The sequence below is a fragment of the Hetaerina americana genome, unplaced genomic scaffold (genome assembly GCF_022747635.1).
Source record: "Hetaerina americana unplaced genomic scaffold, ioHetAmer1.1.p SCAF_13, whole genome shotgun sequence".
Taxonomy (NCBI): Eukaryota; Metazoa; Arthropoda; class Insecta; order Odonata; family Calopterygidae; genus Hetaerina; species Hetaerina americana.
Genome location: NW_027286403.1, coordinates 16,117,228 through 16,137,469, shown reverse-complemented (window position 1 = coordinate 16,137,469; position 20,242 = coordinate 16,117,228). Strand labels below are relative to the sequence as shown.

The window sequence follows — 20,242 nt, the reverse complement described above, 5'->3', positions numbered from 1 at the left end:
GGATTGCACTTGGGGATGTGTCACGTGACTGACGTGTGGAAAAAGGCCGAAAGGAGCATCGCAATCAAACTCTTTCGTAAGAAACTGCAAAAAAATGCGAAACTTCGTGCTCACGCGAAGCCGTCCTTGAAGGTTTGGGGTGAGAAGCGATTTTTTTTTCAAGTGATGGTACCCTTCACGCCGTGAACCTTTGATGACGTACCTTAACATGCCGTCATCTCATTCAGTCCGTAATATTTTTCAATGACGAAACTATCTATGGAAACGCTTTCTCTCGGAGTACATAGTAATGGCTCCACGGTGCCTCGGTGCGATTTTTTTGGTTTCATGTTACACTGAAAACGTACCTACTTAAAGACGAACTAACTTAATCGATCATGATCGTTTAACGGATAATAAATAATGTCGGCTTTAGCTTTCACCCAGAACCGACGCCATTCTTCCAGTGTCCATTGCTGCGGCACAGGAGAGCCAGCTGCAACTGATTGTACAATCGAAATAGTAGTATCGGAATTTCTGTATTGTTTCTATCCTAATATCACTGAGGTTTGCCCTAACTTACGAGTACATTACGGGATACACTCTTTTGAGTATTGCATACCACACTGTGAAGTGTATACCTATATACTTGTTGGCGGCAGCCGTCATCCACTGTGATAAGCTAGTTTTATGAATTCCTTAACAATATAATAACATTTCCTTTTTAATCGACCACGCGCCCAAAATTCATACTTATTTTACTTTCTTATCTCTCGTACCTTTGCCAAAGAGAGGAACCATAAGTCGCTGCCAAAAACGTGTTGGTGCCCCACGAAAGTTACTCGAGGCTCCCGATGACCGGGGATTACTCTCACTTTCGACGCCCAAAACTAATGCCCTGGCCTCATACATCTACATAATACCCCGAAAGCTGCTGAAGGGGCGTGTGGCGGGGGGTGTTAGGTCACCACCCGTAATTAAGAATAAAACTACATGCAAAACCCACAAATGCATGTCAATCTACACACACAAAATCGTATATATTCATTCGAAAACCTTTATAACTTACACACATGCAAATACATATGCACGTACATACTATCAATTAACATACACATGCACCTACGAATGTATCTTGTGTCTACGCAACGTTTAATCTTGTACTGACTTGTAAATTAAATACCTTTAATAATTCCATAGGAACTTTGATTTCTTTCTCTCATGATTCCTGATTGTCTGGGGGAAAGAATCAGTATTTGTATCTATCTGTACTGCAATCTATCTCCCTCATCATACTCGGCCTTTGTCTCTGCCTTTATTACCTTACCTACCTATGCGAGCCTTACATTACTTATAACCTTACAAGGGTGGAAAAAATATGATTACGCGGTGAATAAATTCTTCCATGGGCAAAACTAAGGACAATATATAAGCTCAATGATTATGGAAATGAACTAGATTTCAACATTTATGTCTAAGTTACCATTTTATTCCGATTTCCGCGCAGACGGGATTGTAATCTATGGTTGTCGCCAATGTGTTGAAAACGGGCCTACGATAATTAATCATTTGCTGTACTCATCTAGTTCTTCATTTTCATCGATCGCTTTTAAGCATCAAATCCAGATATCACCAATGCACTTACCTATGTAATCAAACACTTCATTTATTTTGACGCGAGTGGAAAAATTAGTTCGGAAATTAAAAAAAAATATTTTTCCGCTCGCGTTGAGGAAGAGGGACGCCCGTCATAGACCAGAACCATAGCTCGGCTCCGTCTTCCGCAGACTTCCTAAACATTGTATTTTGGTTGCTCAGGGAAGGAGGGATGGAAATCATGGAACTCCACACGCCTAAATTTTTCACGATCGCCAGTGGAGGGGCGGGCGGTGGCAGGTCCTGCCGCCAGCCTCTGCGCCGTGGAATCGGGAAGGGAAGGGGAGGCCTTGAGCCGGAGCGAGTGCCAGAGGGATGAGGACTTGTCGGGGGCCGAGGGGGGTGGCGGGCTGCGAGAAGCAGGGGAGAGGGAACTGGAGGGGATGAGAGAGAGAGTAGGGAAGGGAGAAACTGTAGCTCAGAACTGGCGGTAGTGTCGCTCGGGAGCCCGTGAGCGCAGCATGTCGGAGGTAGGAGGTAGCTGGAGTGTGTTGAGCGTCGTCGGCGCGCGTATAAGTCAAGGGGACGTCCGGCTTTTCGCCTCGTGAGAGTGACCATGTTGCCCGACAACTTGCCACCGACATCCCGAGCTGGCGTTATCCAGTGACCACAGTGGCGAGCAGTGTATGGTCTCGTTCCCCAAATTTGTTAATAGAGTAAACTGTGAACATAAAAGTCCCTTAAGTGATGTTTAATGTGTTGAGTGTTTTGAAGAACGTGAAGTGTGAAGGAGCTGGTGTGTAACAGGTTGCAGCCGCGAATTTTGCTTCAGGGCGACGAGGTGAGTTACTTACACTTCTTGTTCTCAAACTTTTGATTGTTAATGTGTTTCGAAAATTTTCTATTTCGTTTATCGCGGTTTCTAGTCTGTGAGCGAACAAATTGATTTGGGAATATTTGTTGCTTTCATGAAGTTTCATTTCAAATTATGAAGGTTTTTAATGTTATAAAGTATGTAATTTAGAATTATGCGCTTTTCACTTTTTCCAAAGTGTTGGAAAGTATTTCAAGTAAGAAAGAACTTGTTACTTGAGAATCTACCGCTCTCTGGTGATGGCACGCATCCGGTTTTAAACTTTGTGTGTCAGTTGAGGTTAGTATTTCGGTCGCGTGTGTCTCATGTGTTACCTTGTTTACTTCTCGCCTGAGATTTCAAGTAGCATTTGTTCTCCCGAGTGAGCAAATCCACATGATGCATGCAATACTGTATCCCATCAACTTTTGTCATTACTCACGGCTCTTTAAAAAAACAATGTTTTGTAGCCTTCTGTGTCATAGGGTACACAGATCCGCTCTGGGTTCTGAGCTTGATAATTGCAAAACTTCTTTTTTACCAACGTTACATTTAGATGTTACCATAGCAACGGCGTTTGTAAAATGTGTTGAATTCCTCGGGCATTCTTGAATGACTTTGGATTTCATCATTAGACTAGAAACTTGTGCTCAGACTCAGTTACCAACGAATTTAGGTACATCACGCACGTAAACTATCCACGAAGTAAGTATTCGGCGTAGTGTCGTATTCAGCCCTGAGATAGGTACAATGCACGTAATTTTCTGTGCTGAAAATGTTATGTGTGTTAGTATTACTTTTCGTTGACTTCGACTATTTTATTTTCGTGAATTACGTAAAATGCTTGCGTCTTACGTAGGTTGTTATTTTGAAAGCTCTTACCAATTGAGGTCAGATTCGTTAATCTGAGGGACGGATTAACTCTTACGGCCAAGTAATGATGAAACAATAACGAGATGGCAACTCATTTGGTCGTAAACATATGTTATAACAATACTGGTTATGAAATGTTAAAATGAAGTATTAGCGATCTATTCATTGCATTGGTTAATGAACGCGTTCAGTATTTAACTTGGTCATGGCAAAATTATTTGTTTTATCTTCAATTGCAGTGCATAAGATAGGTCGTAATTATAGATAGAAATATGACTTGTTGCAGGGTGGTGTAGTTCTGCGCTAACGTAATTGATAATAATTCCACCACTTAAATGGCCATGGAATTACGATAGCATTCTATTCGGTGGATGTTGTGGGTACTGAATTTGAAATCAGTATACATGACACTAATACGGAGACTGGTGTACCACAAATTATCGCCTGCCAATGTCGGGAATATAACCTGGGCCCGCGGCTTGGGAGGCGATTACTCTAGCCACCGTATTTACCATCAAATCTCCTTTAACGTCATCCTGGTTTTAGCATGCGAGGAAAATTGAAACAGAGTCATTCAATCACCGGTAGTCTTAAGTTATCTTTCGAATGACTTAAAATATGGGAATATGCCTTATAAACCATAGGTTTTGGATTCGGATAAGTAATTTTCAATAAAAAATTAGAAGTCTTGTTCTGTTAATTACTGTCTGCAGTGCTTCGGAACTTTTTGATCATTTGGTGCCACTTTCCAATTTTAAAACTTTTTCGAATATTATAGGGACTAGAAATATTACCAGGGAAATATTTTGCCTCAGAAATCCATGCAAGTTGCGAAAGTAGGGATGATCATCGTTAGTTACCTTGATGAATTAGCGAGTCGAGCAACTACCGAGCCTTTCGAACACAGGCAAGCTGAATGTTTTTTAGGTTATCTGCTTTTGTCGTATTTCTTTGAATTGTACTTTCGAAAGAGAAGAATAATGTCTTGATGGCTTATCATGTGGCTTCCTAGACATCCGGGATAATGTTGTGTGCGAGTACTAGTTTTTGGTTTGACAAAGGAATCTTTCTTCGTGGAATAATTATGTCCAGTATTTCCTGCACTTTACGGAAGAAAAATGTTGGTTTATAGTTACATGTTTATGAATATGTCAGTGAAATTAAACTTGCTGGGAAGCGAATGTGCATCATGACCGAGAATTATGCATGCTTTTCCTCTTGTTAAACATTAGCGTAAAATGACAGCGGTGTAGTTTATTTAGGATAATACATGGGTAGGTGGTTGAGTTGGCATTGCTTGATTGATGGATTGATTGGAGTGAGTTTTGAGAATCCAAGTATACAAGAACCCAGTATACTCCAGGCTACCCAAAAAACTTGGTTAAGTTTTTCTATGTTAATCATAAAAACGTATTCAAAAGCATTTCCAGGTAGTTTAGGTTAAGTATACTCATTAAGAATGGGCTACACATCTCATTTCTAATAACTAGAAGCAATATTTGCAATAATCACTTCCAAATGGCGTTTATCAAATGCATTAATTATGTGTTAAAATATATGAATAGGTTGATATTCAGGAACTACATTTTTCGCGTCACCTCTGTAATCAGAACGAAGAGCCTCTTTTGTAGATAAGAGTAAGTAGTACGATCATTATATCAGGAGAAAAAGTGATGACCTGTTTGAAGTCGTGAGGCACCTACGTAAAAACTACTTTACAAATGATGATCTACATTTTCGTTGTCAATATTTTCAAGGATCAGATGTATGCTATCGATGTATAAATGTTATCGGCTAACGTTTTTTAACCACTTAAAAGACTATCATGGCATTCCAATAAGACATTTTTGATGCTCTTGCTCATTATGCCATTTTCTGATATTTTATATTCCTCAAATATTTATAAGATAAGCATTTGCAATCATGAAATACGGGTGTATGGGATTTTTACAATAGATGTTACAGGTAGTTTCGTATGCGACAGTAATTAAATGGCCATAACTCGGTTTCATCAAGTTAAGAGCATATGGGTTCTCAAGGCACCTAAAAATCAGATAAATACCACCGTTTCCTGAAGGTAAGATTCGATTAGCCTATCTGGCCGACCAAGATGCGTAGCAATGAGCCATAATAACGGCACTAAGCTGTTTGACATTAGTGATTCTTACTCTTTTCGTTACCTGCTAATATTTATGCTAACGAATGAGCGTCGTTGGGCGTAATCGGAGTGGAGGAGGAAGAGGTGGTGGGGGGGGGTGAGAGAGGTGCTCCATTTGCGGGCAAACTTCTCTGTATACTGGTGTCCTCTTGGGTCAAATTGTTATGTATCGTTCGGGAGCATGCTCATTGCAGGTCCATTATACAAAGTTAAATTTCTGCGGCACATGCAAGGGTTCGAGCGTAAAAGTCATAAAAATGCTTTGTGTTGTCGGAACGTCTCTGTTCGTGGGTAGTGGGGAATTTGGATATCAAGTGCTTGTCTGCAACCAAATCTGATCTATTGAAACGGAAGTCAATGAATGGACACACTCGTCAAATGCTTATTGTTATTGTCGCTTCTCTTGGTGAGACCTTCCCTCTTATTTGGCTGTGTCAATAAATACCCGTGAATTGAATTCTTTCAAGCTAGTCTCGGTACTGCGGAGGAGCTCCACTCCCGTCGTCATTTTTCCCCTCAGGGGTGGGTGTCTCATTCTAGTGCTAATAACGTGATGGGTACACATGAGTGCACTATTAGAGATAAGCTAAAGACGGTCTGAACTTGCTGCAACATTGAAGTGGAGACCGAAAAGCAACCTAATCTTAAACTTTGTGGATCGAACCCTTGTCCATGTTGAGAAAAGCCATTCCTTTTGAAATTCTTCGCACGCTCAACCATTAAAACCCCTTCGTAGTCCTTGGAGGCTATGTTGTGGTGTTTACGTACGCTCAAGAAAGTTTTCGGCGTCGTGGGAGAAAATGCGCCTACATCATCGACGTGAGTTGATCATACGTTTGTTGGCATTTTCCATCTTTTTCCAGGCACCCCTCCGATAATATCGTCACACTTCACAGGCGTTTCTTCAGTGTACCGGGTAAATTTTTGTTTTAAATCTGCATGGTACCGTACAAGCCCCTCCGCTATACAAGTATTGTGTGGCAGGGGGTGGTTATAGGTATCATGTAATCCCTAAAACAGCCAATTGTTTCCAATACCATGTAATTGGGTTTTTGAGAAACATAAATGATAGCAAGGACATACGCAAACACTCAAGCCTTAGGTGGGGGAAACTATGATTGATGTAAATTGTATGTATTGACGTTACTACATCGTACGTCCCCTGCGGTTCATCGCCTAGCCTCGCCGTTTGCCTTGCCTTGATGTGAGCACTGAGTTAGTTATATGTAGGGGTTGAGATCTGTAGTTTCTTCAAAAGGCATTATTTCCGCAATCATTCATTGTTTGTTGAGTCGTGAATCCATCTCCCATGTGAGGCTTTGTTTACGGTTTGGATTGGAATTTGTGGACCCTCGATAAATCTTTTATTAATGTTCTAAACAATTGTTGATGGAATTTACGACGGATAGTTCTTTCTCCTGAATTAATGTTACTTGCCACAATAGTAATGAACATGACATGAAAGGTCAGCATGCTTGTAGTCATGTTATGGCCAGGAAGGGGTTTTATTTTTACGTTCGGAGTGTAGTGCAAACGGATCTGCGTTTTATTTGCGGTTTCCCATTTGGCAATAACCCCGCGAACTGAATTGCATTCCAACTTGGTGAAGTTTACCCCCAAACATCCTGGTCATATTTTTCTTGATCAATGAGGTTGGGTCGAGCGCAGCTATTTGCGGCGAAAGGCGGGTTAGATCCCCGGGCTCGGTTTTGCCTCGGCGATCGGCAAACTCGTGTGGTGGGGAGCGCACATCCTCACCAAAGGTTGAGTGCTTCTGCCCGCAGCCGGTTTTCTGGGCTCGGAAAAACGTTTTCTCTGTGTTCGTGTCCGCAACTGAGCCCGTCACGGAGGTTCCTCGAGTTTACGCCTCGTCCTGAGAGACATTAATCTGCGCTCTCTAGGGCACTTGTTTAAGGTTGGCGGTAGCTGATCAACCCCCTCCTCATTCTTTTCGCAATCCCTACATAAGCAACGCCAACCATGTTGTCATAGCAATAAGCCTTCGAGGAGAATACGGGTCCCGCTCGATCACTTGCCTGTTCACTGTGCCATGCTGTCTTACCGATCTCCCGGGAGTAGAAGCGGATCCCTTGGTGACTGGACTTGTGATGATGCATTCATATGAATGAGGAGATTAATTGCAATCCATCATAATGGATAAATTGAACTTGTCAATGACGGGCGTCCCACGTATATAATTAATATGGGGTCTGCGCGGTTGATCTTGTCTTTTGGTCCTTTGCAGGGTCTTGGCGTGAGAGGCTAAAACTACCAGCACCACGTCATCGTTCGACGTTTGAGGTGACGGTGTGGGCACCTTTTTTCAATGGCTTAAATTCCTACGCTGTGGGCAAGCTGGCTGTCCTTCATTGCGTTCGTGAATTTTTTGCTTGTCATTTGACGTTCGGTCATCTCTCGTAGTTTTAGTGTCGGATCGCACAGCTCTGCCTGCAGCTTCTGACGGAAAGACCTTCTCCAAATTTAAAGTATCGAGCAAAAGATGTTGATCCAAGGTCGACTTGTGACGCCAACCACATCGGAGGTCTGAGAGTGGTTATTTACAAATTCAAAAATTTATATTTACCTGCCATCTCCTCGGGCAGCAAATGCAGAAAGACCCTCTACAGGTATCAATCACTGAAAAATTCATTCAGGAGTTACTAAAATGCCTAGAAGTTACTCTGGGGAATGCCAAGTATTATGAAGCTTTTTTTCTTTAGGCTCTACGACAGGTTTGATTGTATCCCTGTAAAAATAGTACACGAAAGTCATGAATAATCTGTTCCAATGGAGATAAAATCTTCTCAGAAATTTATTTTCCAATGGAAATATCAGGGTTAACTTTATGATTCAATTTCACGTTTGTGCTCGGTTGAACCAACCCCATGGACTATAACCTTGATGAGGACCAAGACAGAGATGTTCATTATCACCTGTTATTTTCTATGCATATGCTGCAGGAATCGTGACGGTGGCATAGGTAGGGCTGAAATAAAAGTAGATGGGGAACTTATCAAATCATTTAAATCATTTTAAATGTCAAATATTAGTTAACCACTCTGCCATAGATTTGCAATCACAACTCTGCGCTTTGCAGAGTATGTGTTATAGTTGTGGGGGTGATAATTACTCATGGAAAAAAAGGAAGGCAATAAGATTCTCCAGAAATGAAAAAGGTCGTATTAAAGTTGGGGGTTGAACTAAAACGGGCAGAGTAGTTCATCTACTAGTATTTATTGTATTTATTCTCATAAGTGTCATATTTTTTGATAAGCCCTTGTATTTAGGAAGTGTTTTGGATGAGGGTGTGTAGAGTAGGGGGAAAATAAAAAGGAGAGTTCTGTTTGGTAAACAGCTAAACACAACAGACATAATGGCGGAAGTTGATGACATGCAGCTTACGTAAACATGTTAAAGAAAGACTAGTTAAAACTTCAGTATGGAGCGAAGTTTTGTACGGCTCAGAAACTTGGTTGTTCAGTCAAGAGGATAGACGTAAGGTTAGAGGCTTGTGAGCTGTTAATGTGGATAAGAATGGGAAGACTAAAATGGACTGAATGGAAAACAGATGATGAAGTTCTATGCATGTAAATTGAAATGACGGCTTTTGGGAGAAATTATGTGTCAGAGCAAGTGGATACAGGCGATACTTAGAGGGAATGAGATACTGAGGGTGAAAATAGAGGGGAGAATACTGCGAAAGCATGGCTAAGTGAAAGTTAGGCTCTTTGAAAGAAATTATGGGAGGTAGAAAGTATTTGATCGAAAGAATTAATCATCGTAATGTGCATTACAGAGTTAAATATTATTTTGGCTCAGGTTAGTTGGGGCTTACGACCACAGTAGTTTGTAGTTATTAAAAGCCATAGGTAGGCCATTAAAGTTTGTAGTTATTAAAAGCCGTAGGCCATTAAAAGCCTACACTCACCCTGTAGACTGTCACTGAAAATTTAAGTTGAAATGCGTTTATTCACGGTGGTCCCATGAAGGAACGTACAATTATTTTATTCCCTTTTAAATAATAGTCGGTTATTTTCTACTGATATGGTTTCGTAAGGTAGTGCACCTGCACTAAGAACGTTTAAATGAAGTTTTTCATATTAGTCTCAGTTCATGTTACTTCCTCGTAAATAAATGTAATTCTCAATCGGAATCTGTCTCCAGGTGATAAACCGTGTGTCAAGGGAAAGTACCGGATTTAAACTTGGACACGACGTTCAATTGCTTTTAAATACTCATATTTATTCATGGTAATCCTATGTATTATATTTAACAGATCTTACTCCCTCCTCCATAAATAATGACTAATAGTGAATAAAACTCACCTGTCAATAAATGATAAAAACTTAACTTTCTGTCCTGCAAAATACCATGGTATGTAAATGAGCGGTACTGTCGTGGATGCCGGGGAGAGTGTTGCTTTTTGTGTGATTGGGCCTGGTCAGAAGCAGACACACTGAATTCCGCCGACGTGGAGATAAGATTTTGAGCTCGGCTTGGAAATTTAGGATTTTGGAAGTAGTGGTGAATTCGTTTGCATGCGCCTGGGAATGGAACTCCCGGGAGGGGGTGAACAGTCCATAGGGGGAAGCTATAAAAGGATTTGGAGAATCGTTGGAGGCAGCTTGATGACAGCAAGGAACAAGTGATATCAGCCCAATTGTGATAGATGAGGAAATAAATCCTCGCGGAGTAGGGGTGGAGGGATAAGATTGGAATGGCATAAAGACGACCGATTGATTCATTATCAGGCTAATGAATTGGCGAGGGCTTTAGAGGAAGGGAAAGCGAAAGGTTGCAAAGGGAGATAGATGTCTAGAGCAACCAAGAAAGACAAGGCAGGGGGTTAAAGTGGGTGTTTCTTTTACACCCGAGTCTCCTAATGCCGTTTCGTGCGTGAATGTTAGTCGTGGTTAAAACGTTGGAGTGTTAAGTCTAATGCTAAGTGCTGTAATGTAAATTACCGATAAAAATATACAAAATAAATAAGAGATTGGAGGATTACAAATATTTACGGGCTTAAAATTATTTTAATGGCGGTGGGACTCCAAATTGTCTGAAAGAGAGCGGTTTTTCGCAACATCTGAAAATTTCAAAGCAACAATTTCAGAGTGTAAAAATCATTCGCCTTGGCCGGGATTCGCCCCCAAAATTTCAGTTTACGGTGAGACCGAGACGCCTCGATAGCTTAACTGGCTGAAACACTCGGCCGTACGTCGAGGGATCCGGGTTCGGATCCCAGTCAAGGCGAATGATTTTTACACTCTGAAATTATTAATTCCGATAAAAGTTACCGTTGCGGCATCACCCGCAGTTTCTTGGAATTTATCTGAAAATATACCCTGCTGCATTCCAAATGTAGATTAGAAGTCGTCTATATTTATAGAATTTATATTATAGAATGTATCCATATAGAATCTAAATATAATCTATCCATATAATCTATATAATAATCTATCTATCTATATATATATATATATATATATATATATATATATATATATATATATATAGAATTATTTATTTGGTAGTTGTGTCCATCGAAAAACCTACCTTAACCGGTAGCTTACCTTAAAAAAATATATATATAGAATGCCGTCTATATTTATAGAAAATTTATAGAGGTCGTCTCTATTTAAATGTTTGTATATTGCTTTTGATTTTATGTTCTCATGCATTCGAGATATTTTTTAACGTCTCAATATACTTATTGGCGACAGGTATTGCCTTTGTTTGTTAGTTTACCATCTTGGTAACGATTCTGGCCCTACGAATTTGTCGCACTCGCGGATTACTCCGGAACGTTGGGAATGCGTACATAATGCAATTGTTGCTCGGTTTTTGGTTTTCATTTTCGGAATGGGGCATTATCTCGCCCACGTTCCTTTGAAGTGCACCGAGATGTGTTCATTCGGCCTTCCTTTGCCCTTGAGGGTGGTGCTCCCGGATGTGTAGGCGGTGGTTCCTCCGGAAGAATTTTCGTTGTGAATCTGAAGCCACAGAAATCGATCGATCCGGAGGTTGGTTTGATAAGTAAAGGATGTAACACAGCCAAGGCTAATGCCGTGTGAAATTCAGACATATGGCACATTTCTGCCCCTGTTCCGACTGCGGTTTTCCACGAAGAGATTACGAGTTTTATGAAGGTGAGGGTGCCTAGAGACGTCGGGGTGAATTGAAAGCGAACACTATAGTCATCAGCCTAGCACTCTATCCACTCCTTAGCTCTATAACAAGGAATGTAGTTTTTAGGACATTGTTTAGAACGAATTTTGTTTTATCAAGGTCGCCATATTTCATGTATTCTGTATGACATCCCCTGCATCAAATGAAATCGTTCGGTCTCTTGACGAGGGGAGGGGGAGGGGAAATTACGATCTTCCCTGATCCCAGCATTGCTATTCCGGAGTTTTTGTCCTTCGGAGGGCGGAATCTCGCCTACGATTGGTCGAGGAATATCCCAGGCATTTATTCTCATCTCTCGGATATAAGAAAAAAAAGAGCCAAGGGCTTTAATCAAAGGGCGCGTGATGGCTCGACGGGATACTTTGGAGGGCAACTCGCTGATGCCAGCGCACGTATGGGTGATGCTCAAAGAACAAATGATACGTCTTACCCGAGTAATAAGCCCGGGACCATAGGTTTCCGGAAATGGAATGATGTGGGATTTCTTTTCACCGCAAATCACCCAGTTTTTCGTCAAAATCATGGGTTGTAGGATTCCCTAATAGACCACAGGGCAGCCAGCCTAAGCCGTGTGATTTTGTCGGAGGCGTCATTTTATCCGGGAACGAAACGTGATCGGGGATTGCATTTTGAGCGTCCAAAGAGGCAATGGCCCCGGCTTACTCGGGACACGTGTGGAATGCCATTGAATAGAATATAACGCGTGGGAAACGAGGCTCTCCTTCTCAGGGACAAAGGGAGCCGTCTAAACTTTCCGGCTACCTTTTGCGTTGACAACGTAGATTGCACTTCCAACCTGACACGGCTGCCTTTTCTTCTGCTTTATCAATTCATTTATTTTTACTCTAGAAGAGTGTACTAGTTTTGCGGCCATTGTATTTCATTAGTCCGGCATACACTTTTATTATGCCCATTTGGGTCTCCCAATTCTTTAGCATCCGCCAAAAATATTACTATCGTCTTATTGAAATCCAGTTAAGCTTATTTTCAATTTTTGCGAAATGGATTAAGCTTTTAAGAGTTGGTATGAGAATGGCAGTGTATAGAAACTTGTATTCGGGAGGATTCCTAAAGTGTATACGTACGTGAATATTATATCCCGGCGTAATATCTCAAATCGTTGCAATTATATTTTTTTCAGGGTCAGTTTAAAAATGATGATTAGTTAATCAGGGTGCGAGGTCCTGTATTCACTTCGGGGTTACTACGACGGTAAAGGCGGGGGAAAAAGTTCTCTTTACATTGATAAAACAAAATGTATGAGTTCTAATGGATATTTGACTGGAATTGAATCGGAGAATCAGAGATTTTTATTGGCTAACTGTAGGACCCCTTTTCGTAGTTTGTAGGACCCCATTGGCTAACTGTAGGACGAATTTTCACGATTTTGTGGAAATTAGTTAAAATATTTGAAGTAGTAAACCTGTTACTGTGGACGACTGTACTAAACATATTTATTTAATATTCATAGTGTAGATTATTAACAGTAATCAGCATTTGTGATTTCATGCGAAGAGAATTCCTCCCGTTAAACTTTTAGAAATTATCGTTGTTTAGTTATTACTTCATGCTTGGAAAATATTTGACGTTATTGGTCACTGAAATGTAAAGAGAAAAACGTAAAGACGGCCTTGCGAACGTTAACCTTAGGAAAAGCTACTATTTAAATGTTAAAAGTAACTATTCCTGAGAGAATTCTCAAGGAATTCCATAAATGTTGGCAAATTGGAAAATAAACCGTAGGGTTACCGTAGAATTTAGGAGGATAGCAACCAAAGGACGTGAACACGGAACTAATGAAAAATATTGAAGGGTTTTTCAATTGTAAATCAAGGCAAGAACCTATTGGGGTGAATGACCCTTGGTAAAGAGTGTAGTGCGTTAATATGAATGCAGGAAGATGGGAAGGAAAATCCGTATGTATAGTTTATACACGACGGGGGAAATATAGCGAGCTAAGAAAACTTTAGGCAACATGTAGAGAGAAAAGAGAGGAAATTTACGTTAAATTTAAGAGGCCATTGAGTTTTAGTATATTAGTGAGCTGTGAGAGCTAGAAGAGCTATGGGAGATAGGCAAAAAAACAGGGAAATATTCACCACTGAGAGAGGTCAGGGAAATTCTTAGACATTCTGAGATTTTTTTCAAGGACTGTCACGATATAATTGTGAAATAAATATCAAATAATTATTTTCCTCTCAAAAAACGGAAAAACTTGGAAAATGACGTTTTTGCTAGGAGAAAATGCCCACTTGAAATTCCACTAAACGTTGGCGTACCGAAGTCGTATGTATGTTATATTTTTTATCAATAGAGATATTTTTTTTATCGAGTACGTGGTGGAAAATCGGAATTCGTGTTTAAAAAAAACCCACGTACGTAAAGGGATGGCCTAACTTCGAAAGCCCTACAGAGTGCGTCATTATCCTGGGAACGTCGAGAGGCGCGCGTGGTTAAGCGATGTGGAAGAGGTGCTTTGAAAGTATCCTTCATCTCCATGAGTATGGAGAATATAATGGTATATTTTTGTGGAAACTGTACTCTAAATATATTTGGAAGCAGTTTCAATTTTGATGAAGACACGTGCGTGTGGTTAGTTCGTTATTTACGTCCATACATTTTCCAGCAGCTCTCGAGGATGGCGCGTTAGGCTGAATAGCAAAAGGGACATCTAAAAAAAAAAAAAATGATACCGCCGTAAAAATGAAACTCGGGTATTGCTACTATAGAAATACATCCTCCAAAGTGGACCCGGGAAAGAAATCTAGTGTTTCACGTTGGTGAGTTGGTTTTTTTTTTTAAGTTCTTGGCCCTGCAATTGGCGACGCGGAGTGGAAATTACTCGTCTTGGAAATCTCTACAGTGTCTTTGACTCTTTCTCTTTTTTGCATAGTTGGGACTTTCGAGTGTGATGTTTAAAAGATTTCAGCGATTGAGATGGGAAGTAGAACACAACTTTTACATGTTCCGGCTGTTGCACGCGAGACAAGAGGTTGAGGAATGGGGCATTGCTCATATCAGCATCACGAATTCTTCATTACCTGCTCGCCCTCTTTGACATGCGGCGACAATCTTACGCTATTCTTGATTTGAAAGCAATTCGGCCGGTGTTGAAGCCAATGAAATCCATTAACACTTTGGAGGCACCACGAGAATAAGATATGTGATGAGATCGCACGAACAACGTACCAAAAGTTTTAGGATGTCATTTAGCCCGCAAACGTTAGGGAATCAGAATAAATGCACGTGGCTGCGACAATGGAAACATTTCTTTAAAGTTGCCTTGTGCGTTAGCAGCTAATAATGAGTAAAATAATTCCCCAGCAGTTCACCTTGCATGCGAAGGGAATTATTTTACTTTTAAGCATGTGCATATAGATCTTGTTAAATTTTTTATATCATTTGAATTATTTAGCGTATATATTGTTGAAAATGAATGAAGTATCCCTTATTTTTGATTCTTCATGCCTGGTGTGGAGTCGCCCTCTGCCACACACCCTAGTGTTGACTTTCAGGGTTCCATGTATGCTCATATGTAAATGTATTTTCCCAGCACTCGCCACTAGGTCTACATAGTTTGACTTCACTGATAGTGCTGCAGTTGATTGCAACTTTCAGATTGGATGTATACATCACCGTGGGAATAAGGTATTTTTCAATTGGGGATCAGGATGTTGCGGTACAGGCTTCCCACCAAGAAGGCCCGAGTTCAAATCTGGTGACAAGAAATATTGTTCAGTGGTATCCCGGTTCCTTCTTGAGGTGCTTTGTGTAGAGCACTTCGGGTGAGTACGCGTCTTTCGGTTGGGACGTTTAACTGCGGACCCCTTGGCGCCTTTCGAGAAGAATAGGATGATGCCAACGCCGGGTTTCTCTCCACCCTTATTTTCCACTCCATTCCTAATTTCGCACATGACCTTAGCTCGCCTCCCTTAAACACTATTATGGGACTCAAAAAATGTTTTTTTCTTTTCTTTGCCATGTGCGTATGATGGTGTAAAAATCGTATGTGTGGCATACTTTTTAAAACCTTTCGGTCGCCTCCCATAAAGCTGGAAAGCCGTCGGAAACCGCCTCCCGCCGGAAAGCTGTCGGTCGCCTCCCATGTAAAATACAACTACTATATTTCAATTAGACGATTTCACTTTTTACTCAAGTTCAAACGCATTGCGTAAATTATGCGAGCGATTGATTTTCTTCGGCGTTCGACGTAATCATGCGACTGCGATAATTATCCAAGGTCGATGAAAAATACTGTGACTATGGAATTAGTGTATCGATATGATGTTTAGTAAAAAAGAGAGAAGGGGAGGGAAAGAGGATTACGGGATAGGGCCCACCCATATGCTCGCTATCGAGGAAAGGGTGACCCGGGAGCAGGGTGTGTCCCTGACGGTGTCGTCTCAAGATACCGACGTTTATGCGGTCGTATTTTTGGATCTCAGTTTTGATTGAGAATCCATTACAAGTATTGGTTCGATCTGTATGCACAAAGTTCAACGCTTTAATTTCTCAACAGTCCGTTACCTAACATTGTTATGGTAGTAGTGATAGTCTTTGCATATATGTAGATTTGCATGCTAAATGTTTTGGTCATGGTACTAGTGGCAGTCACATGAAAAACGATCACCCACCATAAAACACAGTCCGTTAAAAGCTAGTATCTAGGTTTTTGCGTATCGATACTGCCATCACTTGGTTGGAAGAACTGCATAGGGACAGCTCACAGGCGCACGCGGTTGCTGGATTATATCCTTGTTGGTGCGCGGACTGGTTTTTGTAGCGGGTGTTCGGTTTTCATTTGACTACCCCTCATAATATGGCGTATTTTCATTACCGGATTTATTATGCTAAGGAATTTAAAGTTAGCTATATGATTGATTGCAAAAATTAGTGTTTTAATCCTTTAGTCCAATCGTGTTCCCGATATTTCGTCATCCCGTGTTCATTCTGTTTATATCCGCTCTGCTAGCTTCTCGTCCCACACTCCCCTTCCCTCGCTTGCGTATGTCGTTCCGGGTTTCCTCGACGGAATTCCCAATTTCCCTAGCAGTGTGTTTCTAAATAACCCATTGTGTCTCAAAGTGTGAGTGCTCACTGCACTCGATTCTCATTTTCCGCATTGCTCTCCCTACCGTTTCTTCGTCTTATAAATAACTCTCGTGCTTAATCTGAGAATTCGATCATCGGAGTCAGTCAACTGCTCCGCGAAGCAAAGGCTCATGTTTTTCTCTTCACTGTGTATCTATTGGAGCAAATAACTAATCAACATGATGCGAATCTCGAAGCAAATATTTTATAGTACTGCTTCGTAGTTAGTAGCCGTGTCGTCTCTTAACGTAGTAGTTCTCCCTTGATGCTTTGGCTTGACGTACACTCTGAATGAAATCTTATTTTGGGAAACCTGGTGGTTAAGATTCCTTAACGAGACAGGCGAACATCATCTCTCGTAAAAGCCACGGTATTAAAATATTGATCACCGAAGGATGTGCTTAATATTAGCAGCTTCCATTCGTTTCTCAATTGCTTCAAAATTGAAACTGAAGCCTAAACGCTTTAATTGTTGATCGAATTTTATAACGTCGTGTTAATTATAGAGCTATCATTGAAAATCCCCATATGTATTGGTTTAGACTCTTTCCCCTTTATTTGTCTGCGTGTTTTTGTATGGTATGTGTGAGCACATTTATGTGTATGTATATATATGTATATGATCCATTAATTGTCAGTGCCTTAACACCCCCAGCCACTTTCTCTTGCGGTAGATCGTGGGATGTTGTGTGAATGTAGAGGATTGACGACTTAGTCAGAGTTCTCTTCAAAAATGGTTGAGAAAGTATTCTCTCCTTGTATATTTGCACTTAGTGTATTTAATTATTACTAATTTAATTTTAATTAAATCCATTTAATGAACTCACTGGTCGCATTTTATGTGTTTTTATTAGGGAATGGAGAAACGAAATCGTCACTTTATATAGTAATAGTCTTTCCATTGATGGGGACATAATTTCAATGTCTTAAAGAAGCATACATTTTTTGAAGGTAACTTCCTCCCTTCCCTAAGTTCTATCCTCCAAACTCACGGACCAGTGGCCATTAGGTGTGTCATAATATGTTTAATGCCCCTCCCCACCGAGAGAGCGTCTGTTACCTGGGTAGTCATGGGACAAAAGTCATCCAAAAGAAAACGGAAGTGTGGTAATTTTCAAGAAATAGGAAATACAATTTGTCCACTGAAGGAGAAGGGAATAAATTCGAATTAATACGGAACTTGAATCATTTTGGAAACATTATTTGCGAAAATGGGCAAACTGGTAAGAGCGTTAGCATAAGAATTTCATTAGCTCATGTTGCATTTACAAAGAGGAGAGGGTTGTTGCTGATATTTTAATCAAAGACGTAAGGAAGGCATTGGTAAGACATTTCATGAGTGGTATTTCGTTTTATTGTTTCGAAAATTTGAGGAGAGAGAGCATGGGTCGGGTGGAGATTTTGTTGGTATGGGGGTGAGAATAACGGAAAAATAAATATGAAAATGAAGGCTTGTGGGAGAAATTAAAAAGTCAGAATGTGGGTCGAGGAGATCTTTTGATGTTGAAGGTTGTAAGAGGGTGGAATTTCTGGGCGAGTTCCGTGGGGTGAGGGAAAGGATAGGCATTTTGGACAGATTGAAATGGGGAGGACGAATGTGGTTCCAAATATTGATTTAGTGTAGCGCAAATAGTTTCCTCACTAGTACTAAGTACCTTAGAGGACAACTGCGTTATGCAATGGATTTCCGCATCGTCTCGTAGACCGATCCTCTAAATGGTTCGCTGTTGTCAAAGTGTAGTTTGTGTTTCACGTTGGAAATGTGGTTGAGGAATGCTCATCCAACACCTACGTTTTACTCTGTGTGGAATTCGGGCATCTATAAAAGTGGTTAAAATTTGGGTTAAGCTCAGAAACCTTCACGGTTTCTGGACTTACTCCAAAGGCTTTTGCTTGTCGTCATTATCAAGTCACAGTAAGGAAAAAATTATTTGCCTTTTATGCATTAATTTCATTTAATATATTTATAATATCGTAGTTTTTTTACATTTAAACCTTACACGCTGAAACGTGTTGCCTTTCTTAGAATTGTTAAACTGTTGAGATTATTTTATGTTATTACACAGAACAATCTCGTGAAAATATTATCATTATATTTTTTATCGTGGCAGTGAAAGCTGCTCTAACCTTACAAATAATTTTGAAAAGATGCATTTTCTTAATTATTTTATAATTAACGGCGTGTTTGATTGAAGGTTTTTAAGTGTCTTCAGAACAATAGAGCTTTTTTGCGAGCGGTTTCAGGACGGTGGTGTGGTCAAACCTGCAAATGGAGAATCATCCAATATGATACTTTGAACTACCCGTGCTAGGCTCATGAGGAGGGGTAAACGTTTGCATTCATTTACCCGCAATGTGAGTGAAGAGACTGCTTGTAGCCTTGTGGTATGTCAGCTTACCTGGTTTCAATGCCAAAGGGAAAGTTTGCTTGGAAATAAAATATTAAACGATAAATAGTGATATTGAGGTCCTCATATTTAAAGAGTCACATATTTGATGAAAGCGTGTTTTTTTTAGTTTTCCATTTGGATGTCGTTAAAGTTTGCCTGGTTTTCTCCTAATGGTCATTTCAATTTACGTATTTGGCATTCGGGAGACGTGATTGACTTCGTTGTGTGCCTATTCTCTCGCCAGCTTCCTCGAGCCATCCAGGAATGATTACTTAATATACCTTGCTGTACTTTGCATTTACCATTTGCTTACCCTTTCCCATTATCCGAGTGAATTTCGTCTCCCCGCTATTTCCTTAATTATATTTGATGGTTCTCTCCCTGTTTGGGAAGAGTAGCTAAGCAGCTAAGTGCTGTGGGGTGCGTGTACCCGTACTTATTATGACGATGGGTACGCTCTTGGTTTCCTCACGATGCCCAATAAACATCGAGGTCTACGGCATCCTTTCAGCGGTTTGTAGCAATGCTCTCATATGTATTTGGCGCTCGCACACAAAGCAATGGAATTCTGGGTATTCGTGAAATTTCTTCCTCGGCTGCGTCGTGGTTTGCGAGTTCCATTTCCCACTATCCCACGCCTGGATACGGTTTTATCTTTAGCCCTTGCATTATTTCCCCCTGAAACGTAACCGTCCCAACAACTGCCATGTGGCTGGGACTAACCATGACTCGGGTTTGCCTATAGTGTGCGTCATTTTCTGCTTTCAAATGTTGAATGAACTTTCTTATTTTATTGCCAGCAAGAGTTGCAGGTACATTTGGTATCATAAATATTTATTAAAAACAATTTTACCTTTTTTGGTTCAGTTTAGTGTCCATGGTTCATGGAACGCCAGATTCTTAAGCGAAAATGTGAGAGTGGTCCAGTACCCAATTTGCTCGGCATCAATGGATCCGTAGGACGTCACAGGTATCATTCGTGACATTGGGTCATTCGGCAGTCGGTAGGAGAAGAACCCGGTATTCAATCAAGGGACGTCGTTTTAACTCGTGCCCGTCTAATTGTATCTCGATATATTCAACCGCGCTAAATAGACTATTTGGAGAGCACGTATT

The 20,242-nt window shown here is 40.6% G+C and overlaps 1 long non-coding RNA gene across 1 annotated transcript in view; it reads left to right on the top strand.

Moving 5' to 3' along the window:
* Positions 1–2,104: 2,104 nt before the first annotated feature.
* Positions 2,105–20,242, top strand: part of LOC139686163 (uncharacterized) — a 303,845-nt gene continuing 285,707 nt past the window's right edge. Inside the window, exon 1 of the long non-coding RNA XR_011700311.1 lies at positions 2,105–2,416. This is a non-coding gene — a long non-coding RNA (uncharacterized lncRNA). The remainder of the gene's footprint in view (positions 2,417–20,242) is intronic.